Source organism: Macaca fascicularis, chromosome 18, assembly GCF_037993035.2.
Source record: "Macaca fascicularis isolate 582-1 chromosome 18, T2T-MFA8v1.1".
NCBI lineage: Eukaryota > Metazoa > Chordata > Mammalia > Primates > Cercopithecidae > Macaca > Macaca fascicularis.
Genome location: NC_088392.1, coordinates 7,794,517 through 7,808,038, shown reverse-complemented (window position 1 = coordinate 7,808,038; position 13,522 = coordinate 7,794,517). Strand labels below are relative to the sequence as shown.

General features: G+C 37.2%; 1 protein-coding gene across 1 annotated transcript in view; it reads left to right on the top strand.

Moving 5' to 3' along the window:
• Nucleotides 1-12,787, top strand: part of LOC135968201 (uncharacterized) — a 28,816-nt gene extending 16,029 nt beyond the window's left edge. Inside the window, exons 2-4 of the mRNA XM_074022505.1 lie at nt 5,509-5,777; nt 9,722-9,960; nt 10,113-12,787. The gene's annotated coding sequence lies outside the window, so the exon portion shown is untranslated. The remainder of the gene's footprint in view (nt 1-5,508; nt 5,778-9,721; nt 9,961-10,112) is intronic.
• The last annotated feature ends 735 nt before the right edge of the window (nt 12,788-13,522 follow it).

Here is a 13,522-nt window from a genome sequence, read left to right as displayed (position 1 = left end):
ATATCCTCAGATTAATTTATGTTATGAATCTTGTTTTTGCCTATGTGTACTTTCAAAGTGTTCTACAATTAGCATATTAATTGTGATGATAGTAAGTGAAATGTAATTTATATAAAAAGAAATCTGTTCATGTATGTCTTTAGCAGTTGTAGGCATGGCATTTCAACCCCCAAAAAGTGTCAGACGTTTCTCTTTCTCCCCATAGTCTGTTTTGAATCAGTGAGGAAAAGTATTGACATAAGCTTCTCAGCACAGAGGTGAGCTCCTCCTCACCTTTCCTTGGCAATCACTGAGTCACATGCTCCTACCTAAATTAGTCCCTAGTCAGAGGAGAAGAATCAAGATGAGTGGCTGAAAAATCAGATCCATTTCCTCTCTGGCCAGGAGTTTTTCTCTCTTTGTTTAGGACAGGAGCTGATGTAGGTGAGCGTCCAGTCATTACCATGTGTGTTGCACATTTCCCACTTAATGAATGTTAGTTTCTACTTAGTTACCCTATTCTTCCCTGCCGTTGCATCCTGGGTGTGTTGAGAATGGATAATTTGTCTTGTTTCCCTTACGGAAAGCAAAGTATAACCAATAATTTGGAATTTGATGGAGCAAACTATACACAGCCATGAGATCTCGAACTTGAAACTGGAGCAGTAAAAGGGTGAAAACATGGGTATTTTGTGTGGGATGAGTGCATTTATTGTAAACATGTATTTTAATCTATGTATAGGATGAAAGGTATGAGTGGATGTTGTATATCTATATTACTCTGTTTTTACGCTGCTGATAAAGACATACCCAAGACTGGGCACTTTACAAAAGAAACAGATTTAATGGACTTACAGTTCCACATGGCTGGGGAAGTCTCACAATCATAATGGAAGGCAAGGAGGAGCAAGTCATGTCTTACATGGATGGCAGCAGGCAAAGAGAAGAGAGATTGTACAGGGAAACTCCCCCTTATAAAACCATCAGATCTCGTGAGACTTACTCACTATCATGAGAACAGCATGGGAAAGACCTGCCCCCATGATTCAATTACCTCCCACAGGGTCCCTCCCACAATAAGTGGGAGTTCAAGATGAGATATGGGTGGTGACACACCCAAACCGTATCAATATCTAAAGAGAGGTGGAAATAGGCATTGATAGTTACTCTGTAGTCATTAATTGCTCACTTTGTAGGTGCTAATTCAACCCCAATTTTTTTAAGGTATTTATTTCTTTGCTTAGAATTTCAGCACAAACAATATTAAAATTGATGATGATAATGCTTTAACTGCTGCCAATGTTTGCTCTGGACATGATTGTAATTTTTCTAGGAAAAGTCTGCCTTGATCTTAAACAGAAACTAGAAAGAGATTTTACTTTCTCTTTCATAACTATTATTATGTGAATCTTATACTATTTCAACTGTGTTCCAACAATAATGTTATGGTTTTCTTTTCATCTTGAACTCCCACTTATTGTGGGAGGGACCCTGTGGGAGGTAATTGAATCATGGGGGCAGGTGTTTCCCATGCTGTCCATTTTTAATTGGGTTATTTGTAGGTTTTTTCTGCTGTTGCATTGTACAAATTTAATATCTAAATTATATATTTTAGATATTAGCCCCTTATCAGATATTTTTGGTTTGCAAATATTTTCTCCCAATCCACAGGTTGCCTTTCCACTCTGTCGATTGTTTCCTTTGTTGCACAGAAGCTTTTCAGTTTGTGCAGTCACACTTTTCTATTTTTCTTTTATTTCCTGTGCTTTTAAATGATACAGGAATAACTACATACAGCATTTATGAAAACAGTACCTTTCTTTTGAATAACATATATTTATTTGTTTGTATTAAAATCATTTAGTAATTATTAGAAACCATGAACTCTTCTAAGCAACTCACGTATCTTAACATATAAAAGTGATAACCCTGTGAGGCATGTGTGTTTTATTCAAATTTTCCAGATGAAAACACTTGGGCACAGTGAGGTGTGACTGATATACCAAGAAGCAGATTCAGACAAAAGTGATCTTGCTGTAGAATTAATATATTTAAATATTAGATCACGTTGCCTTTCCACAATCTTATCACTTGTTTAATTAAATAAATAAATGACTGTATTGATGCACGCATGAATTAATGGTTAAATGAATGAAGAGTACTGAGATTATGATAAAATACAAGACTCAGAAGTGATATTTATCTCTTCAAATATTCAATTAATAGAACCTTTGGTGATGAAAAAAACACTTCAGACTCACAGGTGCCTTAAGGAACTAACCCATGAAACCCATAAAAAAGTGAGTTATGCATTAGAGAAATAAAACATCAGTACATTCATTGCAGCTAGTAATACCAGAGGTCACATCAGCCTTATCCCCTTCCCTTTTTAAAAAACATCCATTTCAAGAATTTCCAATGGTAAAAATATTGTTATAAATACAGTCACTGCTGAAGGTTGCATGTTGCAAAGACTTGCTGGAAGAGGGACCAGGTGTCTGAAGAGGCACAGCAGGTGGAGGAGAAGGAGGTGAAGGAGGTGGAACCCGCCAGTCAGGACTCAAACAGGCTGAGGCCTTCACATACGGGTGTTCAGGAGAAACACAGGACTATGGGAGGCCCAGGCAGGAGGATCACTTGAGCCCAGGAGTTCAAGACAAGCCTGGAGAACATGGTGAAACCTCAGTCTCTACAAAAAAAAAAAAAAAAAGCCTGGTGTTGTGGCATGTGACTGTATTCCCAACTACTTGGGAGACTGAGGTGGGAGGATCACCTGAGCCCAGGAGGTCAAGACCACAGTGAACCATGACCATATCACTACACTGTAGTCTAGTGGACAGAACAAGATCATGTCTCAAAAATAAAATTAAAAAAAAATAAATTAATCTCGAAAGACTTTTAAAATATCCCCGTCTACTTTTTCCCTATGTTTCTTTCCCTTTGAGTCAATGAATTTGTCATCCTTTAGGTTTTCTTTTGGTAGTTACATACCTTTAAAGTTAAACAGATTACTGTATATTGATTTCTCAAGTTTTGACACTACCTATTTGCTTCTTGTTATGAAGGACAAGAATTTAGCTACTGCTCACCACACACCGCCTCCCCTGCTTCATCCTTCAGTGAGATAGAGAGTATATTCAGTTAAACAAGCAATGAATATTTAGTATTTAAAACAATATGATCGTGTAAATAGTGTTCACTGAAAAGTCAAATACTACCTCATGATTACATTTCTTTCACTTAAAAGTTTTGCTTTTCACTAGAGTTTCTAACTGGTATGGTTCGGCTGTGTCCCCACCCAAATCTCATCTCGAATTGTAGCTCCCATAATTCCAACAGGTCCTGGTTGGCACCTGGTGGGAGGTAATTGAATCACGGCAGAGGGACTTTCCCCAGCTGTTCTGGTGATAGTAAGTCTCATGAGATCTGATGATTTTATAAAGGGGAGTTCCCCTGCACACATTATCTTGACTGCTGCCATATAAGACACGTCTTTCTTCCCCTTCGCCTTCTGCCATGATTGTAAGACCTCCCCAGCCATGTGGAGCTATAACTCCATTAAACCTCTTTCCTTTATAAATTACCCAGTCTCGGCTATGCCTTTATTATCAGCATGAGAACAGACTAATACACTGACATTGTGTTTCTCATTGTAATATTCTCTTTTCATAAAATTGTTTTTTAAGTAGCTTGATGTAGCAGGTGTTCTAAAGGACACCTTTTACTTTTGATAATCTCTCTCCTGAATGTTTTATTTCCCAGCTCTGGACTGATCGACCTGTCCTCTGGGCTGTACGCCCTGAGCTTTTCATTCACCTATTTGTTTTTTAAAAGGACCCCGTCTTCCCTGTTTCTTGTGTGTACTGCACATTTGGCATTAGCTGTTCTCCCAGCCTCTTTCTCCTCCCTAGCTCTATCCATGCTGGTTTTTTTTTTTTTTTTTTTTTTCCCCAACAAACTCTTTTATCTCACTTTAACATAATGTAATTTCTATGGAACTGTGCCAAACCTCCTAACAAGAAGAGGAATCTGGATAGTTAAAATTATTTATTCTAGCTAATTCACCTTCTTTTTTTTGTCTAAGTTACTAGGTTTGGACAGGAAAATAAAAAGTCAGACTTTAGACTACTGTTTTGATTTGGGAAAGAAGCTCTTGCCTTTCATGAACATGGGGCTAAGAAGATGTTGTGTTGTGTCTGTTGCGTTCACTTGTAGTCGAAAGATTAAAAGAGACAGAATCGAATCAAGAAGTGAATGAGAAGAGAGTGAGCCAAAAGATGGAAAGAATCAATTGTAGATGGAATTGCTTCAAATTCAGACCAAATTTCCCCTAAACACCAACACTGTACAAATAGACCGGGCACACTGGCTCACATCTATAATCTCAGCACTTTGGGAGGCCGAGGCCGGCATATCATTTGAGGTCAGGAGTTTGAGACCAGCCTGACCAACATAGTGAAACCCCATCTCTACTAAAAATACAAAAATTAGCCAGGCATGGTGGCAGACACCTGTAATGCCAGCTACTTGGGAGGCTGAGGCAGGAGAGTCACTTGAACTTGGGAGGTGGAGGTTGCGGGGAGTCAAGATCATGCCTCTGTACTCCAGCCTGGACAACAGAACAAAAGTCCATCTCGAAAAACAAAAACAAAACTACACAAATGCATGAAAAATTTCCATGCCATTTTGATGATATTGATGATTATAATGAACTGCATATGCTAGTTTGTATTTGGTTTAGAGTAATTTAGAGTTAAAAGTGACCTAATTGATACATGTGATTTAATATTTTTTGGTTTAATTTGCTCTTTATCTGGAACAAATATCATGTAATTTCCTGGGAAAAGCTTGCAAGGGGAGAAATTTTCTGAGTTCTTCCATGTCTGGAAAATCCTTTAGTGGATATTAATTTCATTGATCATCTGGTGAGGTATAAAATTTTAAATTAAAAATATTTTCTCACAACATTTTTAAAGAATTTAGAGTTAAGGGACTTTAGAGTTAAGGTTAAAATATTATTAGACTTTATTCTGTGTAATTGCATATTTTTAAATTTCTAGAAGTGTTCAAAATGCTCTCAATATTCCAGATTACATGAAATGTGATGAGAATGCTCTGTTACATTTTAGTTTTTCTTCATCTAGCTAAAGTATCTCCGTGTGTACTTCCAAGTTGAAAACTTCCTCATATATTTGTTTACCCATAGTTTGTTTTATATTTCTAATATTAAGGTGAGAAAAAGAGAGTAGGACATCTGGGTACGTTTATAAGGCGTGTCTGTTGTCAAATTTGTTCTAGAATTATTGGAAGCAAGATAAATGCAAATATTCTGAGAAATAACCAAATTTCAGACTGTGGATTGCTTTTGCAGAAGAGAGTTTAATTTCTCCAGGGATGAAACCTTAAATTTCATCATGTCTGGGCAATGGGAAGGAGATAGACACGATGCATGCAAAATTTTGTGCATGAAGATTGGGAATGACAGCATACAGTCATACGTGTAGACTTAATTAATTATCCTCTTTTCAGTTCTGATGAAGTTCCACTCCTCTTTGTACCTTGCATCTGTGACACTAAGTAAAGTTGAAGCATCAGAATTGCCTACCAGATATTGGAAGAAGGGATGGAAAAGCTAAAATGCTGGGGCGGACACTGTGTGAATACGGAAGAGCTGCAGATGGTTATGATCCACCAGAAAGCCTGCAGGATAACTATATTACATGGAATGAACTGCTGGCAAGAGCACCAGCATCTCTGAATGTTTGGTTGTGGCTCTCTTCTTCACACCAAGGCAGATGGTAAGAAATGTCTTTACAGAATTAGGCAAACTGATAGTAGTGGGAACAAGGGGACGCTAAAACAATAGAGGCCAGGTGATTAGAATGTCACAATGACCATAATGGGTTGGGAGGGCAGTAGCCAAAAAATCTGATCCACTGAAAGTTGTGGAGATAATAGAGTACAGCAACCCTGAAAACAGCATGGGTAGAAAGCCAGCCAGCGGGGGGCCGCTGATCTCGTACAGTCAGGAGAAATCAAGGAGATATGATCAAAATTCTGAAGGCAGTCACCCAAAAGTGTTAACACCCTTTGCTTGATTTCTGGATCTGAGTCAGTTTTCTGACCTGGAACCCACTGACCGCAGGGGAGGCCATGTTCCCAGAGGGAAGGAACCACACCTCACAGTCAGTGTGCTTGGTGAGGAGTCCCCAGGCCTTGCCTAGGGGTCATAGCCATTTCCTTGGGTGAATGTGTACTCAGCATGTTAATTTGCAAAGGTTTGCTGTAACAAAGAACCACAAACTAGAGGATTTAAACCACAGAAATGTAAGTCACCCCAATCCATGGGTGAGAAAAAAAAATAAGCCACAGAAATGTATTGTCTCACAGTTCTGGTGGCCAGAAGTCCCGAAATCAAGGTGTCTGGGTCAGTTCCTCTTGAGGACGGCAAAGGAGAATCCGTGGTAGGGCCCTTTTCTGCTTACGGTGGCCATTGCAATCTTTAGTACTCCTTGGTTTGTGTAACAGAAGCATCACCCTCATCTCTGCCTTCATCTTCGCATTGTGTTATCTTGGTGTGTGTAACTGTGTCCAAGTTTCCACTTTTTATAAATACACAGTCATATTGGCTTAACAGTCCACCCTACGCCAGTATGAACTCACCTAAACTTTTTACATCGGCAATGACCCTGTTTCTAAATAAGGTCAAAATCTACGGTGCTGGGGTTAGGACTTTGACAGATTAATTTCGTGGAGGACCAAAATTCAACCCCTAATACTGGAAAAAAAACTGATAACAAGTATTGTGAGGCGTGCTGGATCTGGGGCCCATGTCAACATTGCCATCTGAAGACCCCAAGCTTAATCATGGCCCCAGTTAGAATGGAAGCATGTGGGAGCCAGATAACAAATGGCTTTTATTGAGGATGATCCAAGCAGAAGTCTGAGAAACTCCCCTCCACTCTCAGCCAAGAGAGCAAATAAAATAATACTGCATTGTGGACACAGGGATGCCGAAGTCAGCGCTGACTTTCAGGATCTAAATCCTGGGAAAACTAACTATGGCTATGAGTCTGTGGTCTGTCATTGTGTGGCTGATAAGCGAAGAATGATGTTTACACTTTTAAAGAACTGTAAAAACCAACAAACAAAGAATATATAACGGAGACCATATATGGTTCCCAGAACCTAAAATATGTACTCTTTTATTTATCTTTACAGAAAAATAACTCTACTGACCTGACTTAAATGATTCAGGACCCCAATATATTTCTGTTTAATTGACCATCTGCTCCCTGTAGAGAAATGGTGGATCCTGGAGGGTGACAGTGCACTGCTGTGGACCCTGCTAAATATTAACCCCAATGGCTAGAGCAAGTAAAGACAGCGCAGTTACATGCCATTCTACCATTGATCGGTCAAATATATTAGTTCCTGTTCCATCAGAAAAGAGGATACTGTCAGCAGACAATATCCAGCTAATACCTCATTCAGGATTTTGCCTCAGCAGCAGGGAGCTGCCTCTCCTGGTGTAGCCCACATCCAATAAATAATCAAGCCAGGTTATAAAGGCTTGGCCATTTCAAGCCTGCACAGGACAACTCTGTCTGGCTGGCTATGCTCCAGCTGGCCCCAAGGCTTGTTGAACTCGCATTGTGCTTTGCCTTTTGTCTCTGAGCAATCTGGTTTACCATCTTCTCTCTGGCACTGGTAGTCGTTGATCCGCAATAAATATCTCCCACATCACACTGGAGCTCAGTTTCTGCTTCCAAAAAAGCCAACTTATAACGGTCACCAGTTGGACTGGAGTAATGCATAAACTTCTGCTCTGATTTTATAATATAGCAATTAGTATTACTTTAATAGAAAAATCTAAAATATATTGAATTCAATTGAAGAAATAATATAAGGAAATTAAAAGTAGGCAAATAGGTAAATATTTAAGTTAAGTCAAGATAGTGGATCAAAACTATCCTGCATTGGGGCAGTAGGGATGACAGAAGTTAGCACCAACTTTAAGGATCTAAATTGGGGTAAAGTGACTACAGCCAAGGGACCCTGGCTTGTTATTGGATGACCAGTGAGCTAAGAATGGTTGTCATTTTCAAAAGTCAAAGTAGCAACTTGTATTAAGTCACAGGAGTGAACCTTTTATGCTGTAGGAGTTTGTACTTGTCCTCCCTTTGACCTAGGTCCAGACGTGAGGTTGCTTCCTTTTCCTGTCAAATTCCCAATTAACCTGATTGTCCATGGTGAGATCAAACACAACCTTGAAGCCTTCACATCTACATTATATAATCCTATTCTTCCCATTATCTTTCGTTTGAACAAGAAATAGCAATGCTCTCACTCTAAAGAAAAATCAAGATTTTTATGAACATAAAAAGTTTGCAAATATATAAATTCTAGTTTATGGTTAAAAATGTGAAATGTCTTGGCCATTCCATTTCCATGTTTTCTCACAGGTGTTATTTGCACAGAAAGCAGTGTGCTTTCACCTGGGGACAATGTTCCGGCATCAGAATTGCCAGCGTACATGAAAATGATTACCCTGACATTCAAGAGAAGAGCAATGACAGACCTTGATCATATAATTTTCCAAATAGCATAAGCTTTTTATGTCTTTTTAAACACGAGACAGTGTGCTGTTACTTTGTTATTTAATTGCTCATAGAGTCTTTTTTTGCCTCTTTGAACTGAAGGAAGTACAATTCATACACTATGTGACTTACATGGAAAATATTTTATTTTTGATTTCTTTTAACTTTTCCTTTTTCAGGTAGGTGCCACAGGAATGAGCTAGTAATGGGTTTGAAAAGGATGCAGAAACCAAGCTGCCCTGTGTTCTGAGCCATAACCATGTGGCTGCAGCCATGCAGGCATTTGACTGCAGCAGGCTGGAGCCATGAGAATGCATCCAGGACATACAGATTAAATGAGTGTGAGATTTTCTCTCTTGTCATGTCAACCAGATGAGGAATTAGTTTGGAAGAAGAACATTTTATCCTACTGATATCCATTGTGTTTTAAGTGTTCTCTTTATTTTGACCAAACTACAGCCTCTTTGATGAGGATAAGTTACACAAGCAGATCCCCTCCATATTATAGAATTCTAATTAAATGCTGTTAATTGGAAAACTTAACCAAGTTTTTATTTGGCAGGTTTTATGACTAGAGCATTTTAATTAAGTGGAATTTCCAAGGGATATTGATGATAGCATTTGGTTTTAAATTGAGAACAAATCTTTTTACCCCAAGAGAATGAAAGCAGCATATAGAGACCATATTTCTTTTTCATTAAAGAACAATCACATTGAATCTGTTTATAGGGCTTTGCGGTGCAACACATGACTGCTGTATATTAGTCGTTAGCCTCTAAAGCAGTGAGAAAATTTCTGGCAGGCATAGGTAGAAGATGGTTTGTGAAGAGTTGGCTGATTCAGTTATTCAACAAAGCCTTTAATTGCTGCAAATGTATTCATCTTATTCTGAACCTGCACCTGCAAAATGGGAATGAAAAAGTTCAACATAAAAATTCTCAGCAATTGGTTTTTAGACCAAAATGTTTCTTTACCTTTGTTTGCTATTTTATTCATGCCTCTCGAATGGAAGAATTAATTAAAATAACCTGATATATGCTATGATCATTATTTTGAAAAGCATAAGATATTCTTTGTAGATGCATTTTCATTATTTCTCACCACATCCTATTTTTTTTTTTTCGTTTTCATGTCTTTGCTAGGGAGAGGTCAAGCACTTTTCTCTGTCTCCCCTGCATTTTCAATGAGGAAAGTTAAGACTGGAAAAGTGAAGTGACTTAATCATGACAAACGTAGAATTAAATGATGAAGCTAGAGTGGAGGATGTTTCAACTCTACCCAGAGATTTGAGCTGTGGGAGAGGAGGGAAAGAAAGGACCGCCATTCAAAGAACTTCTGTCAAATGTTCACTCTTTTAAAGACACAATAGGTCCCAGTTGACGTAAGAGACTACAAATTGTACGCTAATATTCAAGCATTGATTTGAATAAATAAATGGGTGGCCTTATAGTAACATAAATAAAAATGAAATTGCATAATTGTCATAAGATATAATTAAGCTAAAATTATTTTATTTCTTTTTCTTTCCTTTAGTTTGCTTTAATAAGAACTCCTGTGAACATGAAGATTTATTATCAATATTTAGTGCCAAAACACGAAGCATTATTAGGGAGAGCAGCCTGACCAGCATCGTGAAACCCCAACTCTGCTAAAAATACACAAATATTAGCCAGGCGTAGTGGCATACGTCTGTAGTCCCAGCTACCTGGGAGGCTGATGAAGGAGAATGGCTTGAATCCGGGAGGCTGAGGTTGCGGTGAGCTGAAATCACGTCACTGCACTTTAGTCTGGGTGACACAACAGAGTCAATCTAAAAAAAAAAAACCCAAGACTCGATCTAAAAAAAAAAAATTGTACTTATATGAGAGTTTATTCATAAAAAGTTTTACTTTGTCAGAAGTATTATAGTTATCCTTTAGCATATTATAGCTAAAGAGGTAATTGCGAGCTTCATGCTGTATCTAAGGAAACAGTATAGGCTTATAAAAACAATAATAAGTCTTATCATAATATGCGTCAAATCTATGTTATGTTATTTATCTTTAAACGTGATAGCCACTTTACAACTCTCTGAGCTTTTGTCGAAATGCCACTATATAAATATTGATAATTACATTCAGTAATCTTCTTAGAGATTACTTATAAATCTCCTTTATAGTAATATACCATATGGTACATGGGACATTGACATTAATTATTAAGATTATAATGCAAATTTTGCCTGAAACTAAGAATTAGTGAAATTAATGTATTTTAAATATTTAAAAATGTATCAAGCATATCTTATAGCTACTTCCCTTAAGAGGAGGACTTTCAGTAGCCTACAGGGCAATCTTCCAATTAAATTACCTGAGCTTACATTGTTTTGAATGAATTGAACATTTCAAGGGGTATCAATGGAAACTTTCAGAATATTTACGTATCATAGACTATATTTCCCCCAAGTAAATAACATGAAACATCAAGTATTTTTCTTATTTGTGTAAACTTAATGGATATAATTACAGTTTTGTTACAGTGATATATTGTGTAGTGCTGAAGTCAGGGCTTTTAGCATAACCATTACCATCACCCTAATAATGTACATTGCATCTATTACACCACTTATCATCCCTTACCTTCCCCCACCCTCCCACCTTCTGATTCGCCAATGTTGATCATTCCACATTCTAGTCCAAGTGTACACATTATTTAGCTCCCACTTATAAGTGAGATCATGTGACGTTCGACTTTCTGTTTCTGAGTTGTTTCAATTAAGATAATTGTCTCCATTTCCATCCATGTTGCTTTTACAAAAGACATGATTTCATTCTTCTTTATAGCTGAATACTATTTCAGTGTGTGTATGTCATACATTTTCTTTATCCAATCATCCATTTATGAACACTTAGGTTGATTCCATAGCTTTGCTATTGTGAATTGTGCTGATATATTAGTATTTAATAGCTTTTATGACATTGATCTGAAAAAGAGGAATTGACATTTTTCTTAACATAGAAAACATTCATTTGCTTCTGATGTGAACTTATGAAACTGCAAATTCTGTAAATTTTTTCCAACGTGGAAGACACTTTTAGTAAGATGGAATGTTCCTAATTCCAGAGAAGCAAACTTATAATCAATGGTCAGAATGAAATTTAGCATTATTTTACTGTTAATGTTAAAATGAGGTTACATTTTGATTTTAAGTGATTTTCATTCTAGACTCAAGTGCACACTTTTTCCATTTCAGACTTTCATGTTTAAGTGTACAATGTGCTCTTGGACATACTAATTGCAATTCAATTTACTCAGCACATTCTGCATACATTACTCAAAATAAACAGCACACTGTTTTATCTATTATTTTACTACAAATCAAATATTATGTTAACAAAATTGAGAAGTAGTACAATAAATAATTGCTTCTGAAATTCATAATAAAATGCTGTGTTAATTAAAACATTATACATACTAATGGATTGCTATTCACTAACTATACACTTGCTAAGGGTTCTCCTGGTCATAAGAGTCACAAAGGCATATTATTGTTTTAAATCCATCCACCTAATAAGCCCCAAGTATAAATAACACTAGTCAAGGAGGGTTAGGAAAGAAGTGTAGGCAATTATTAAGGGAGCAAAAGAAGCTACCAACATTTACCACAAACTAAGAAATGTATATCGATGGGAGCTGTAGTGGGTCGAATAATGTCCCCTGCAAGATTCCAATCCACCGGGAACCACACAATGTGACCTCATTTAAAGTAAGGGTCTTTGCAGAGGTAATTAAAGGTTTGAGATGAGATCATCCTGGAGCAGAGTGGACCCTCAACCCAGCGACGAATGTCCCTAGAGAAGCCAGTAAAGGAGACACAGAGAGGAAGGCCATAGGAAAATGAGGCAGAGACAGGAGGGCAGACCCAAGCTAAGGAACACCAGGTACGTCAGCAGCCACTGAAGCTAGGAGCGGGGCAGGGAATAGATTTTCCCTCAGCACTTCCAGAAGGAATCAGCTCTGCCAATACCTTGATTTTGCTCTTTTGGGCTCTTGAACTGTGAAAGAAAAAATTTCTATTGTTTTAACCCAAAAAGTTTGTGGCACTTTGCTATGGCAGCTTCAAGAAACTAATAGAGAGGCATATCAATTAGTATTTATATTTAGCATCTACTTTCAGTTGATTTCAAAAAGAAAAAAGATACACAAGCTGACATGAATGTATTAATTAGGAATCTTTCCCACCTCCACACTAATTCACAACTTTCTGTGATTTTTGAAGGTCCATGTCTAAAAGATTTTTGAAGGTTCAGGTCTAAAAGAACTGTCCATTTCTGATCAATTTTAAATTCTAAAATGCAGAATATGCTCAAAAACACAAAAGAAATCCAGTTGTATTTTAACCGAGATTATTAGAAGATGAAGATTTAATTTCTTATATACTTATTTTTACATCTGGATATCTTATATACTGATATTTCAAAGCCAAGTTTAATTGTGTACTATTGTTTTATGGTTACCATGTAAAGTCTTTCATACATTTTCCTGTGTCAGTGTATGCTTTTAACAATTGAATATTTCTATGAGTTTAGGAAGTTAGGTGATTCCAATTGTGAACAACCAATTTCTTCTTAGATTCCCAGGTAAACTTGACTATAACTGTTATATAGACTGCACTTCAACTGTTTGAATGGTCCTTGCATGTTTGTGATAAATTAGCATTCACATATTTAGAAAACAACTTATAATTTTAAAAAAACTGCTTTGAATAAACTGCAAATTAGCAAGATTTATGCTTCTGATAAATAAAGTTGTTGTTTAAGAAGGAAAACAGTGGGTTACCTTAGAGTGATAATGTTTCTTTGAAAAGCTCTTTGTTCCTTTCTGCTCTTTGTCATTGTTTCTTATTTTCCTCCCATTCTCTTTATCTCCATTGCACTTGACCTGGCCACAGTATCCTTCGTTCT